Below are 15,046 nucleotides of genomic sequence, written 5' to 3'. Positions count from 1 at the left end.
CCTTTAACTCCACTCATTTCCTCCAAGTCAAAGGCGTTGCCATGGGTACCCGCATGGGTCCTAGCTATGCCTGCCTTTTCGTGGGCTATGTGGAACAATCTTTGTTCCAGTCCTACTCGGGTCCCCTCCCTCACCTCTTTTTCCGATACATTGATGACTGTATCGGTGCCGTTTCCTGCTCTCGCCCCGAACTTGACAATTTCATTCACTTTGCCTCCAATTTCCACCCTTCCCTCACCTTCACATGGTCCATCTCTGACTCTTCCCTTCCCTTCCTCGACTTCTCCGTCTCCATCTCTGGGGATAGGTTATCGACCAATATTTACTACAAGCCCACTGACTCCCACAGCTACCTGGACTACACTTCCTCCCACCCCGCTTCCTGTAAGGACTCTATTCCATTCTCCCAGTTTCTCCGCCTCCGCCGTATCTGCTCCGACGATGCCACCTTCCACACCAGTGCTTCAGACATGTCTTCCTTTTTCCGCAACCGAGGATTCCCCTCTACCGTGGTGGACACTGCCCTCGACCGTGTCAGTTCTATCTCCCGCACCTCTGCCCTCACCCCTGCCCCTCCCTCCCGGAACCACGATAGGGTTCCCCTTGTCCTCACCTTTCACCCCACCAGCCTCCACATTCAACGGATCATCCTCCGGCATTTCCGCTACCTCCAAAGTGATCCCACCACCAAACGTATCTTCCCCTCCCCTTCCCTTTCAGCATTCCGCAGGGACCGCTCTCTCCGAGACACCCTAGTCCACTCCTCTATCACCCCAAACAGCCCTTCCCCTTCGCCTGGCACCTTCCCGTGCAAGCGGAGGAGGTGTAACACCTGCCCCTATACCTCCCCCCTCCCCACTGTCCAGGGCCCCAAACACCCCTTCCAGGTGAAACAGCGATTTACTTGTACTTCTCGCAATCTAGTATACTGTATTCGCTGCTCACGATGCGGTCTCCTCTACATTGGGGAGACCAAACGCAGATTGGGTGACCGCTTTGCGGAACACCTCCGTTCAGCCCGTAAGGGTGACCCCGAGCTTCCGGTCGCCTGTCATTTCAATTCACCGCTCCATTCCCACTCGGACCTCACCGTCCTTGGCCTCTTGTACTGTTCCACGGAAGCTCAACGTAAACTCGAGGAACAGCACCTCATCTTCCGCTTAGGCACTCTGCAGCCTTCCGGTCTCAATATCGAGTTCAACAATTTCAGATCATAACCTCGGCCCCTATTTCATTTTTACTTATATTTTTCCACTCCTTTCCTCCCCCCCCCCTTTCCTTTTGTTTCTCTCTCACACCTGGCAGCTATCTTTTGCCCTGCCAGTACACTTTACACCTAATCCCAGCCTATTACCATCTCGTCTAGCTTCTAATCTCTTTTACTTCTTTTGGTTCTTTTATTCTTTTGTCCGATCGCAGCCCTGCCTTCGATCTAGTTCCTTTTCTCTCCAGTTTTGAAGAAGGGTCAAACCCGAAACGTCAACTCAAATTTCTCTCCACGGATGTTGCCTGACCTGCTGAGTTTTTCCAGCATTTTCTGTTGTTATTTTATTAACTCGATGCTGGATTGTATTTAACTTTTTGTAACTCAGGCTGTGTACTTTTTTTTTAAAGGGTTGGGCTTCCTATTGAGCTTCTGCATTTGGTTCTGCTCAGGACTTCCAGCTGTTCAACCTTCGCTTGCAGTTATACTATAGATTGTCTGGGGTATCATTGCTTGGCATAGCCTCTCTAAAAAAACCTCCGTCATTGGATGGGGGTAAGTGGTCCCTTCGTCACCATCCCCTTTTCACTCGCCTCTGAGTCAGACGGTTGTGGGTTCAAGCTCCACTCCAGAGATAATATCCAGGCTGACACTTCAGTGCAGTACTGAGGGAGTGCTGTACTGTCAGAGGTGCCGTCTTTCAGATGAGAATTTAAACTGAGGCCCCTGTCTGCTCTCTCCGCTGGATGTAAAAGAAAAGCATTGCATGGTTCTACTCGGTGTCCTAGCCAATATTTATCCCTGACCAACATCACTAAAACAAATGCTCTGGTCATTATCACATTGCTGTTTGTGGAACCTTGCTGTGTGCAAATTGGCTGTAGCATTTCCTACATTGCAACAGTGACTACACTTCAAAAGTACATCATTGACTGTAAAGTGCTTTGGGAGGTTGTGAAAGGCACTATATAAATGCAAGTCTTTATTTTTTTTTGCAGATTCCAGTAAAGAACTCATTGTATCACATAAACTGATGGGGAGCAGAGATGTCTATACAGGACTGTAAGTTCCCTGGGCCTGTCAGCACCTTCCTACTTTGGTGCAGCAGCTTCAAGACATGGCCCAACTTGCAAGTACGCTGTAATATATGTGGGTAGAACAAATGAAGGACAGAGACACAATGAGCTGCTAGTCAAGGTGTTTGTTTATTAGGCCGGAGCGAACTGAGCATGCTCATGCTAAACAATGTGACAAACCATGAGATAATACATTACACTGCTTTACCCTTTAAAAAAATTTACACATTCCCCTCTCAAATACAGCAAAATTATGGATCCAACTTTCCCAGCATTACATGTACCACATAACAAAAACTCCTGGCTTTTTTTCTTTTAAATCAACTACAAATGAACTACAAATCCAGTTTAATAACAGGTTTGCAGAACCTTCCTGATCTCCTTACAAAAGTTTTTGGTGTTCAACCAATTTTCGGGCTGTTTATTCTGGTTCCAAACTCAAAGATGATCCTGTTTCTATCTCAGATTTGTTTGAACCTGGTACTTCAGTTTCTGAAGTCTGAACGGAGTCAAACTTATGTCTGTGTTCATGATCAAGTGGTTCAAGATCACATCTTGGTTCATCTCTAGCAGAGATCATTTGAGCTACATGAACACTTTGGATGTTATCACCAATTTCAACCAAATATCTCTTGGTTCCACCAACCTCTAGTGTGGTTCCTATATCCCACTTGTGTGAACTCGACTCGCCAGGGGGACTGAGAACACGGACACAATCATTTTGTTTGAAACTGCGTTCTTTCTGATTGCTGTCATAATAACATTTCTGAATCAACTGTTTCTGTTCAACTCTCGAGGCCAAACTTGGTTGAACAAGACTCAGTCATGTTCTCAATCTCCTCTTCACCAAGAGTTCCGCTGGGGTATATCCAGTTGTAGTGTGCGGAGTAGTTCTGTACTTCAGCAAGAAATTTGCTAAATGTTGCTTCATGCCGAGTCCCGAACAACCCTGCAACACTTATACAAAAGCAAAATACTGCGGATGCTGGAAATCTGAAATAAAAACAGAAAATACTGGAAATACTCAGCAGGTCAGGCAGCATCTGTGGAGAGAGAAACAGAGTTAACGTTTCAGGTCGATGACCCTTTGTCAGAACTGGAAAAAGCTGGAGATGGAACAGGTTTTTAAGCAAGTGCAGGGGCAGAGAAAGGGGGGAGGGGAGGAAAGAACAAAAGGGAAGGTCTGTGATAGGATGGAAGGCAGGAGAGATTAAGAGACATTAAGAGAGATTAAGAGATGGTGCACTTGCTTTTTGAGAGCTTCTTTTACTATTCTGACTGACCTTTCGGCTGCTCCGTTTGAAGTTGGATGATATGGTGGAACGAGAGTGTGTTTGATACCGTTCCATTTCATGAACTCTTGGAATAGAGCAGAACGAAACTGAGGGCCATTGTCAGAAACAAGCTCTTCAGGTTTCTTCCTGCAGGCTTCAATCGTTGGGGATCCGGAGGCTCCGGCATCTCAATGGCAGAGATGACAGAATGGCTGCTGCATTCTCCGATGCAACAGCCATCTGCTTTCTGCTCAGAAAAATGGTTTGGTGAGCCTTGAGTCCAAGGACTCACCAAACAACAGCGAGTGTCAGTGTTTGACAGCTTCTCAAAGCTGTCAAACGATGACAATTCATCTGTCAAAAATTTTTGACAGATGAAGATGAAACGTCATACACTGACGTTCTCTGTCACCGGCTTCCCCTTAATTGGCCTGCTAAGCCCGCTGGGCGGGGCGGGCTTAACAAGGTTAATCAAGGGAAAATAGCGTGGGTTGGCCACAAGTCAATGGAGGCGGGACTAAAACCCGACAAGCAGCAGTCCCGCCTCCAACGCGCCCCCATTGGCAAAATCACCCCCGATGTCAAGGTGCTTGTTTACTAGGCCAGAGTGAACTGTGCATGTTCATACAAAACCATGTGATAATACATGATGTACGCCAACCTCAGTAATGCAGGCCAGGGTGGGTGAGAATATTTTAGGGAATGGTAGCATAGTGGTTATGTTACTAGGCTAGTGATCCTGAGGCCTGAACTAATAATCCAGAGATGTGAGTTCAAATCCCACCACGGCAGCTGGGGAATTTAAATTCAGTTAATTAAATAATACTGGAAAAAAAACACTAGTCTCAGTAATGATGACCAGTCAAACTACTGCATTGTTATAAAAATCCATCTGGTTCACTAATGTCCTTTAGGAAGGAAACCTGCTGGCCTATATGTGACCACAGCAATGTGGTTAACTTTTAACTGCCCTCTGAAATGGCCTAGCAAGCCACTCAGTTGTAACAAACCACTATAAGTATAAAATCGGACGAACCATTTCGGCACCAGTTTTGGGCACAACAAAGGCACACCCAGCCCAGTCGACCATCCTCAGCAACATCTGGAGACTTGTGCCAAAATTGGGAGAGCTGTCCTACTGACTAGTCAGGTAACAGCCTGACATCGTCATACTCACAGATACATACCATTTAGCCAATGTCCCAGACTCCTCCATCACCATCCCTGGGTATGTCCTGTCCCACCGGCAGGACAGACCTGCCAGAGGTGGCAGTACAGTGGTATACAGTTGGGAGGGAGTGGCCCTGGGAGTCCGCAACATTGACTCTGGACCCCATGAAGTCTCATGGCATCAGGTCAAATATGGGCAAGGAAACCTGCTGATTACCACCTACCACCCTCCCTCAGCTGATGAATCAGTACTCCTTCATGTTGAACACCACTTGGAAGAAACATTGAGGGGTATAAGGGCACAGAATGTATTCTGTGTGGGGGCCTTCAATATCCATCACCAAGAGTGGCTCAGTAGCACCACTACTGACAGACTTGGCCAAGTCCTGAAGGACATAGCTGCCAGACTGGGATGCAGCAGGTGGTGAGAGAACCAACATGAGGGAAAAACCTACTTGATCTCGTCCTCACCAATCTATCTGTCGCAAATGCATCTGTCCATGGCAGTATTGGTAGCAGTGACCACCACAAAGTCCTTGTGGAGATAAAGTCCCATCTTCGCACTGAGGACACCCTCCATCGTGTTGTGTGGCACTACCACCATGCTAAATGGGACAGATTCAGAACAGATCTAGCAGCTCAAAACTGGGCATCCATGAGGCGCTGTGGGCCATCAGCAGCAGCAGAATTGTATTCCACCACAATCTGTAACCTCATGGCCCGGCATATCCCTCACTCTACCATTAACATCAAGCCAGGTGACCAATGCTGGTTCAATGAGGAGTGTAGCAGCACCAGGCGTACCTAAAAATGAGGTGCCGACCAGGGGAAGCTGCAACACAGGACTACATGCATGATAAACAACGGAAGCAGCATGCTATAGACAGAGCTAAGCGATCCCAGATCAAAGCTCTGCAGTCCTGACACATCCAGTTGTGAATGGTGGTGGATCATTAAACAACTGACAGGAGGAGAAGGCTCCATGAACATCTGCATCCTCAGTGATGGCGGAGCACAGCATGCAAGTGCAAAAGACAAGACTGAAGTATATGCAACTATCTTCAGCCAGAAGTGCCTAGTGGATGGTCCATCTCGGCCTCCTCCTGAAGACCCCACCATCACAAAAGCCAGCCTTCAGTCAATTCGATTCACTCCACGTGATATTAAGAAACGGCTGAGTGGACTGGATACAGCAAAGGCTATGGTCCCCGATAATATCCTGGCTATAGTGCTAAAGACTTGTGCTCCAGAACTAGCCACGCCTCTAGCCAAGCTGTTCCTACCCGACAATGTGGAAAACTGCCCAGGTAGGTCCTGTCCACAAAACACAGGACAAAATCCTGGAACTCCCTACCTAACAGCACTGTGAGAGTACCATCACCACAAGGACTGCAGCGGTTCGAGAAGGCAGCTCACCACCACCTTCTCAAGGGCAACTAGGGATGGGCAATAAACGCTGGCATTGCCAGCGATGCCCTGATCCCATAAACGAATTTTTAAAAAATCCAATCCAGCCAATTACTACCACATCAGTCTACTCTCAATCATCAGCAAAGTGATGGAAGGTGTTGTCGACAGTGCTATCAAGCGGCACTTACTCACCAATAACCTGCTTATCGATGCTCAGTTTGGGTTCCGCCAGGACCACTCAGCTCCAGACCTCATTACAGCCTTGGTCCAAATATGGACAAAAGAGTTGAATTCCAGAGGTGAGGTGAGAGTGACTACCCTTGACATCAAAGCAACATTTGACCGAGTGTGGCTTCAAGGATCCCTAATAAAACTGAATTCAATGGGAATCGGGGGGAAAACTCTCCACTGGCTGGAGTCATACATAGCACAAAGGAAGATGGTTGTAGTTGTTGGAGGTCAATCATCTCAACTGCAGGAGTTCCTCAGGGCAGTGTCCTAGGCCAAACCATCTTCAGCGGCTTCATCAATGACCTTCCCTCCACCATAAGGTCAGAAGTGCGGATGTTCGCTGATGATTGCAGTGTTCAGTTCCATTTGCAACTCTTCAGATAATGAAGCAATCTATGCCCGCATGCAGCAAGACCTGGACGACATTCAGGCTTGGGCTGATAAGTGGCAAATAACATTCGCACCACATAAGTACCAGGCAATTACTATTTCCAACAAGAGAGTGTCTAACCACCACCCCTTGACATTCAAAGTCATTACCATCGCCGAATCCCCCAACATCAATATCCTGGGGGGTCACCATTGACCAGAAACTTAACTGGACCAGCCACATAAGGACATAAGAAATAGGAGCAGGAATAGGCCACTTGGCCCCTCGAGCCTGCTCCGCCATTCAATAAGATCATGGCTGATCTTGGGCTCAAAGCCACTTCCCCACCGGCTCCCCATAACCCTTCACTCCCTTATCTTGCAAAAATCTGTCTATCTCCACCTTAAATGTATTTAATGACCCAGCCTCCATGGCTCTCTGAGGCAGAGAATTCCACAGATTTACGACCCTCTGAGAGAAGAAATTCCTCCTCATCTCAGTTCTAAAAGGGCGACCCTTTATTCTAAAACTGTGCCCCCGTGTTCTAGATTTCCCCATGAGGGGAAACACCCTCTCTGCATCTACCTTGTCGAGCCCCCTCAGTATTTTATATGTTACAATAAGATCACCTCTCATTCTTCTAAATTCCAATGAGTATAGGCCCAGCCTGCTCAACTTTTCCTCATAAGTCAACCCCCTCATCTCTGGAATTAACCTAGTGAATCGTCTCTGAACTGCCTCCAATGCAAGTATATTCTTCCTTAAATAAGGAGACCAAAACTGAACACAGTACTTGAGGTGTGGTCTCACCAATACCCTGTACAGTTGTAGCAGGACTTCCCTGCTTTTATACTCCAACCCCTTTGAAATAAAGGCCAACATTCCATTTGCCTTTTTAATTATTTGCTGTACCTGCATGCTAACTTTTTGTATTTCATGTAATCTCTCTCCATTTAAATAATAATTAGCGTTTTTATTTTTCCTGCCAAAGTGTATAACTTTGCACTTTCCCACATTATACTCCATCTGCCAAATGTTTGCCCATTCACTTAGCCTGTCTATATCCCTTTGCAGGTTCTTTGAGTCCTCTGCACAACTTGCTTTCCCACCCATCTTTGTATCATCCGCAAACTTGGCTACATTACACTCGGTCCCTTCATCCAAGTCATTAATGTAGATTGTAAATAGTTGAGCTCCGAGCACCGATCCCAGTGGCACCCCACTAGTTACCGTTTGCCAACTGGAAAATGACCCAATTCCGTGAGCTCTTATCTTATGCAGTAACCTTTTATGTGGCACCTTATCAAATGCCTTCTGGAAATCCAAATACACCACATCCACTGGTTCACCTTTGTCCACCCTGCTCGTTACCTCCTCAAAGAAATCCAGCAAATTTGTTAAACATGATTTCCCTTTCATAAAACCATGCTGACTCTGCTTGACTGCATTATGATTTTCCAAATGCCCTGCTACTGCTTCCTTAATGAAGGACTCCAGCATTTTCCCAACGACAGATGTTAGGCTAACTGGTCTATAGTTTCCTGCTTTCTGCCTCCCTCCTTTCTTAAATAGGGGTGTTACATTTGCGGTCCATCACCAAAAGTAGCTCAGTAGCACCACTACTGACTGAGCTGGGCGAATCCTGAAGGCTATATTTGCCAGACTGGGCTTGCAGCAGGTGGTGAGAGAACCAACATGCAGGAAAAACCTCCTTGACCTCGTCCTCATTAATCTACCTGCCGCAGATGCATCTGTCCACGAGAGTATTCATAGCAGTGACCACTGCACAGTCTTTGTGGAGACGAAGTCCCATCTTCACACTGAGGACACCCTACATCGTGTTGTGTGGCACTACCACCGTGCTAAATGGGATAGATTCAGAACAGATCTAGCAGCTCAAAAGTGGACATCCATGAGGCACTGTGGGCCAGCAGGGGCAGAATAGTATTCCACCAGAATCTGTATAGCCTGGCATATCCCTCCTTCTACCATTACCATCAAGCCAAGCGACCAACCTTGGTTCAATGAAGAGTATAGTAGAGCATGGCAGATGCAGCACCAGGCGTGCCTGAAAATGAGGTATCAACCTGGTGAAGCTACAACATGCATCCTAAACAGCGGCATGGGATGCTATAGATAGAGACGAGCGATCCCACAACCAACAGATCAGATTAAAGCTCTGCAGTTCTGCCACATTCAGTTGTGAATGGTGGTGGACAATTCAACAACTAACGGGAGGAGAAGGCTCCATGAATATCCTCATCTTCAAAGATGGCGGAAACCAATCCATGAGCGCAAAAGACAAGGCTGAAGCGTTTCCAACCATCTTCAGCCAGAAATGCCGAATGGATGATTCATCTCAGTTTCCACCTGAGGTCCCACCATCACAGATGCCAGTCTTCAGCCAATTCGATTCACTCCATGTGATATCAAGAAACAGCTGAGCACACTTGGTTCAACAAAGGCCATGGGCCCTGACAAAATCCCTGCGGTAGTGCTGAAGACTTGTGCTCGAGAACTAGCCAAGTTGTTCCAGTACAGCTACAATACTGGCATCTACCCGACAAAGTGGCAAATTTCCCAGGTGTGTCCTGCCCACAGAAAGCAGGACAAATCCAATCTGGCCAATCACCGCCCCATCAGCCTACTCGCAATCATAAGCAAAGTGATGGAAGGTGTCGTTAACAGTGCTCTCATGCGACACTTACTTACCAATAACCTGCTCACCGATGCTCAGTTTGGGTTCTGACAGGACCACTCGGCTCCAGACTTCATTATGGGCTTTGGTCTAAACATGGACAAAAGAGCTGAATTCCAGAGGTGAGATTGACTGCCCTTGACATAAGAACATAAGAAATGGGAGCAGGAGTCGGCCATTCGACCCTTCAAGCCTGCTCCGCCATTCAATAAGATCATGGCTGATCGTTTACCTCAACTCCACCTTCCCGCACTATCCCCATGTCCCTTGGTTCCCTTAGTATCCAAAAATTTATTGATCTCTTTCTTAAATATACTCAAAAACTGAGCATCTATAGCCTTCTGGGGTAGAGAACTCCAAAGATTCACAAGCCTTTGATTAAACATCAATAGTAGTATTTGACCGAGTGTGGCACCAAGGAGCTCCAGTAAAATTGAAATCAATGGGAATCAGAGGGATAACTCTCCATTGGCTGGTTTCATACCAAGCACAATGGTAGATGGTTATGGTTGTTGGAGGGCAACCAACTCAGCCCCAGGATATCGCTGCAGGAGTTCCTCAGGCCAGTGCCTTGGCCCAACCATCTTCAGCTGCTTCATCAATGACCTTCCCTCCATCATAATGTCAGAAGTAGGGATGTTCACTGATGATTGCACAGTGTTCAGTTCCATTCGCAAATCCTTAAATAATGAAGCAGACCATGCCTGCAATCAACAAGACCTGGACAACATCCAGGCTTGGGCTGATAAGTGGCAAATAACACTTGCGCCACACAAGTGCCGAGCAATGACCATCTCCAGCAAAATAGAGTCTAACCACCTCCCGTTGTCATTCAATGCATTACCATCATCGAATTCCCCACCATCAACAACCTGGGGGTAACCATTGTAGGATCGATTCCTCCCCCCCATTGGTAAAAATATTGGACTATGAAATATAAAAACCCAGAACTACAGAGCCCACAAAAAGGGCTCGGCAATAAAGGGTTAATTCAAACATTGCAGCTGAAACTACAACTGGATCACAGACAATCTAAAATCTGAACAAGAACATTCGCCTATTCATGTACCTTAAGGGGTTATATTGTTCACCTTAGACCATGGCCCCTGAATAACTAGTTTCAGTGCAGGCCTAGACAATGGGCTGGGCCTTGAACTTTTTGAATACGAATGCTAACAGAAACCAACAACTTCGCACATGCAGTCACTTTGGGAAGGTTGCATTGTCAGAAAGGTATCTCGAATCAATGGACAATATGAGGGATAATTCACACATTTTGAAACAGCCATCGTATGCTCGGGAGGGGGCCAAGAAAAGTGTGTCAAGATACTTGATATACCTATCAATTCATCCAATGAAAAGCGACGAGTTAAGAAAGTAACTATAGGTTTTTATTGGCTAAATAACAGAGCCCACCCTCGTGGGTGATCGGATACAAGGAGGAATGCCAGCCAGTCGACTATCTTTATACCTGGGCAGGTAGGTGGAGTCATGGGCGGAGTCAGCAGTGGTCAGCCCAGGTATAGCAGCGTGACAAGAGGCGACCTCGTATAGTGATACAACAGTGTGAACAGTGATAACCATAGAGTAACGATATAACAGTGATAACTATAGTGTAACGATAGTGAACGATAAAAGTGGTTTACCACATTCACCCCTTGTTTAGACTTGAGTCCGGCGGGGTGAAGTGTACTACCAGTTCTGGTATGTCAGTCTGTCCGGAGGCCTCGTAAGCCTTTCTGATCGTCGCAGCGGCGGTGTTGCATTATCCGGTGTTAATGCTGGTGTCTGCGTGGTCGGCGAAGGCTCGTGGGGTTCCGGCATGCCGTCTACCTGGTCTGGAATTGGGGGGGTGGTGGGGGGGGGTGAAGGTGGTGTCTCCGGAGTGCCCGAGGGTGCGAGGTCTCGTAAGGAGACTGTGTCCTCCCGCCCGTCTGGGTATGCCACATAGGCGTACTGGGGGTTGGCGTGCAGGAGGTCCACCCTCTCGACCAGGGGGTCCGTTTTATGGGCCCTCACGTGCTTTCGCAGCAAGACGGGCCCCGGGGAGGTCAGCCAGGTTGGTAGCGTGGTTCCCGTAGTCGACTTCCTGGGGAAAGCAAACATTCGTTCATGGGGGGTGGCGCTGATGGCAGTGCAAAGTAGTGACCGGGTGGAATGCAGCGCTGCCGGGAGGACTTCCTGCCAGCGGGAGGTTGGGAGGCCCTTAGACTTTAAGACTTCCATACCGTCACGTTCTCTCTTTCTACCTGGCCGTTCCCTCGGGGGTTGTAGCTGGTGGTCCTGCTTGCAGCAATACCTCTCGCTAGTAGGAACTGACGGAGTTCCTCGCTCATGAAGGAGGAGCCCCGGTCACTATGTATATAGTTTGGGAACCCGAACAAGGCGAAGAGGTCGTTCAGGCATTTAATGACCGTGGTACTGGTCATGTCTGGGCAGGGGAAGGCAAAGGGGAAACGGGAGTACTCATCAACAATGTTGAGGAAGTACACATTACGGTCAGAGGACGGGAGGGGCCCCTTAAAGTCGATGCTCAGGCGCTCGAAGGGGCGGGTGGCCTTGGTCAGGCTTGCTCTGTCCGGCCTAAAGAAGTGCGGTTTGCACTCGGCACAGGTCTGGCAGTTCCTGGTCATGGTCCTGACCTCCTCGATGGAGTAGGGCAGGTTGCGGGCCTTAATGAAGTGGTAAAGTTTGGTGACCCCGGGGTGGCAGAGGTCGTTGTGGAGGGTCTGAAGTCTATCACTTTGCGCGCTGGCGCATGTAATTCGTGACAGAGCATCGGGGGGTTCGTTCAGCTTACCTGGCCGGTACAAGATATCATAATCGTAGGTGGAGAGCTCGATTCTCCACCTCAAGATCTTGTCATTCTTGATTTTGCCCCTCAGCTTGTTATTAAACATAAAAGCGACCGAACATTGGTCGGTAAGGAGGGTAAATCGTTTGCCTGCCAGGTAGTGCCTCCAGCATCGTACCGCCTCCACAATCGCCTGGGCCTCCTTCTCGACCGACGAGTGTCGGATCTCAGGGCCCTGTAGGGTCCTTGAGAAGAAGGCCACCGGTCTCCCCTCCTGGTTAAGGGTGGCGGCTAGGGTGAAGTCAGATGCATCGCTCTCGACTTGGAAGGGGATGGACTCATCCACTGCGTGCATAGTGGCCTTGGCAATGTCTCCCTTAATGAGGGAGAAGGCTGCGCATGCTTCCTCCGTAAGGGCGAAGGATGTGGACTTCATGAGGGGTCTGGCTTTGTCCGCATAATTGGGCACCCATTGGGCATAGTAGGCGAAGAGCCCCAGGGTTCTCTTCAGTGCCTTTGGACAGTGGGGGAGGGGTAGCTCCATGAGGGGGCGCATTCTTTCGGGGTCGGGGCCGATGACTCCGTTCTCTACTACACAGCCGAGGATGGCAAGGCGCAAGGTGTTAAACACACATTTATCCTTATTGTAGGTGAGGTTCAGCCGTTGGGCCGTACGGAGGAATCTCTCCAGATTAACATCGTGGTCCTGCCGGTCGCGGCCGCAGATGGTGACGTTATCTAGATAGGGGAACATGGCGTGCAGCCCGTTCTGGTCAACCATCCGGTCCATCTCCCTTTGGAAGACCGAAACCCCGTTGGTGACGCCGAAGGGAACCCTAAGGAAGTGGTAGAGGCGGCCGTTCGCCTCGAAGGCTGTATACTGGCGGTCCTCAGGGCGGATAGGGAGTTGGTGATAGGCCAACTTAAGGTCGATGGTGGAGAATACCCGGTACTGCGCAATCTGATTGACCATATCAGATATGCGGGGAAGGGGGTATGCGTCCAGCTGGGTGTACCTGTTTATGGTCTGGCTGTAGTCGATGACCAGGCGGTTTTTATTGCCGGTCTTAACGACCACGACCTGGGCACGCCAGGGGCTGGTGCTCCCCTCGATGATGCCCTCCTTCAGGAGACGCTGCACCTCAGAGCTAATGAAAGCTCTGTCCCCGGCGCTGTACCACCTGCTCTTGGTAGCGACGGGTTTGCAGTCGGGGGTGAGGTTAGCGAACAGGGAAGGTGGCGGGACCTTGAGGGTGGATAGGCCGCAGGTGTTACGCGGTGGGCGGTTTAAAATCTGCTGGTTGTCGACTGTGAGTGGGGGGAGGGGTCCGCCGTATGCTAGCGTGACGCTTTGGAGGTGGGATTGGAAGTCTAGGCCTAGTAGGACGGCAGCGCATAGCTGGGGCAGGACGAGGAGTTTAAAATTTTTATGCTCCGTACCCTTAACCGACAGGGTCACAACACAGTAGCCGCTGATGTCTGTGGCGTGTGACCTCGATGCCATCGAGATCCGGTTGCGCGTTGGCAGGACAGGGAGGGAGTAGTGGCTCACCGTGTCTGGGTGGATGAAGCTCTCCGTGCTTCCGCTGTCGAACAGGCAGGTCGTGGCGTGGCCGTTTACTTTGATGTCCATCATCGACTTGGACAGGTGATGCGGGCGGGCCTGGTCCAGTGTGACGGAGGCTAGTGTATAGCTGAGCGAGTTGTTGTAGTCTGCGGTTGAGGCGGTAGTCGGGTCCAGAGGCACGGTGGCGGTCGGGCGTGGTGGGTAAAATGGCGTCTCCCATGAGGTTGGACAAAATGGTGGCGAAGATGGCTGCCCCCATAACTCACACGAGGCACTGCTGGTGTCGGTTGCCTGTATCAAAGATGGCCGCCCCCATGACTCACATGTGGGGATGCTGGCCTCTGTTGCCTTGAAGGAAGATGGCCGCCCCCACAGCTCGCATGAGGCACTGCTGGCCTCTGATGATCCACCTCTGCAGGCCTTAGCGAAGTGGCCTTTCTTCATGCAGTTTGAGCAGGTAGAGTTCCTGGCTGGGCAGCGCGACCTCGGGTGTTTCGCCTGGCCGCAGAAGAAGCAGCCGGCGGCCCGATCGCGGGGGTCCGATGTCGGAGCCGGTACCGGGGGTGGCGGTCTCGATCGGGTCCGGGACGCCGATGCTGAGGTAGGTCCCAGGGGGGTTGCTGCGGGGGGTATCGCGGTCGGGGTCGGTCCCAAGTCCCAGGGTCGCGAGTTACAGTACCTTGAGTATGCCTCGAGGTCCCGATGGGCCACCTCTAGAGAGAGAGCGAGGGCTGCAGCTTTGTCCAGGTCGAGGTCCCTTGCTTCCAGTAGTCTTTGCCGTGAGTAGTCGGACCGCAGGCCTTTCACGAAGGCATCGCGGACATTGTCTTCAGTATTTTCTGCCGCTGTTACCGCTTTAAAGTTACAGTCTCTGCCGAGTGCTTGTAGCACCCGTAAAAATTCCTCCACGGGCTCTCCTGGCTGTTGCGGGCGGGATCTTAGGAGGTGTCTGACATACATGGAATTTACCGGGGTTTGGTACTGTCTTTTCAGCCGGTTGATGGCGTCCTCGTATGTTTTAAGGTCCCGGATGAGTGCGAATACTTTAGGGCTCACTTGGGCGTTCAGAACTCTTAGCATGGATTTCTGAGGCACGCCGGATTCTCCCAGGTAGGCTTCGAAGCAGCTCAGCCAGTGTTCGAAGTCGAGGGCTGAGTTTGCTGCCTGTGGGTTTAGATCCAGGTACGGTGGTCTGAGGGCTCGCAGCCAGGCCGGCTGCTGTGGCTGTTGTAGCTGGGCGTCTGGCTGGTCG

Source organism: Somniosus microcephalus, chromosome 14 (assembly GCF_052327205.1).
Source record: "Somniosus microcephalus isolate GS21.2 chromosome 14, FLI_Smic_1.0, whole genome shotgun sequence".
Lineage (NCBI taxonomy): Eukaryota > Metazoa > Chordata > Chondrichthyes > Squaliformes > Somniosidae > Somniosus > Somniosus microcephalus.
This window is presented reverse-complemented; position numbering follows the sequence as displayed.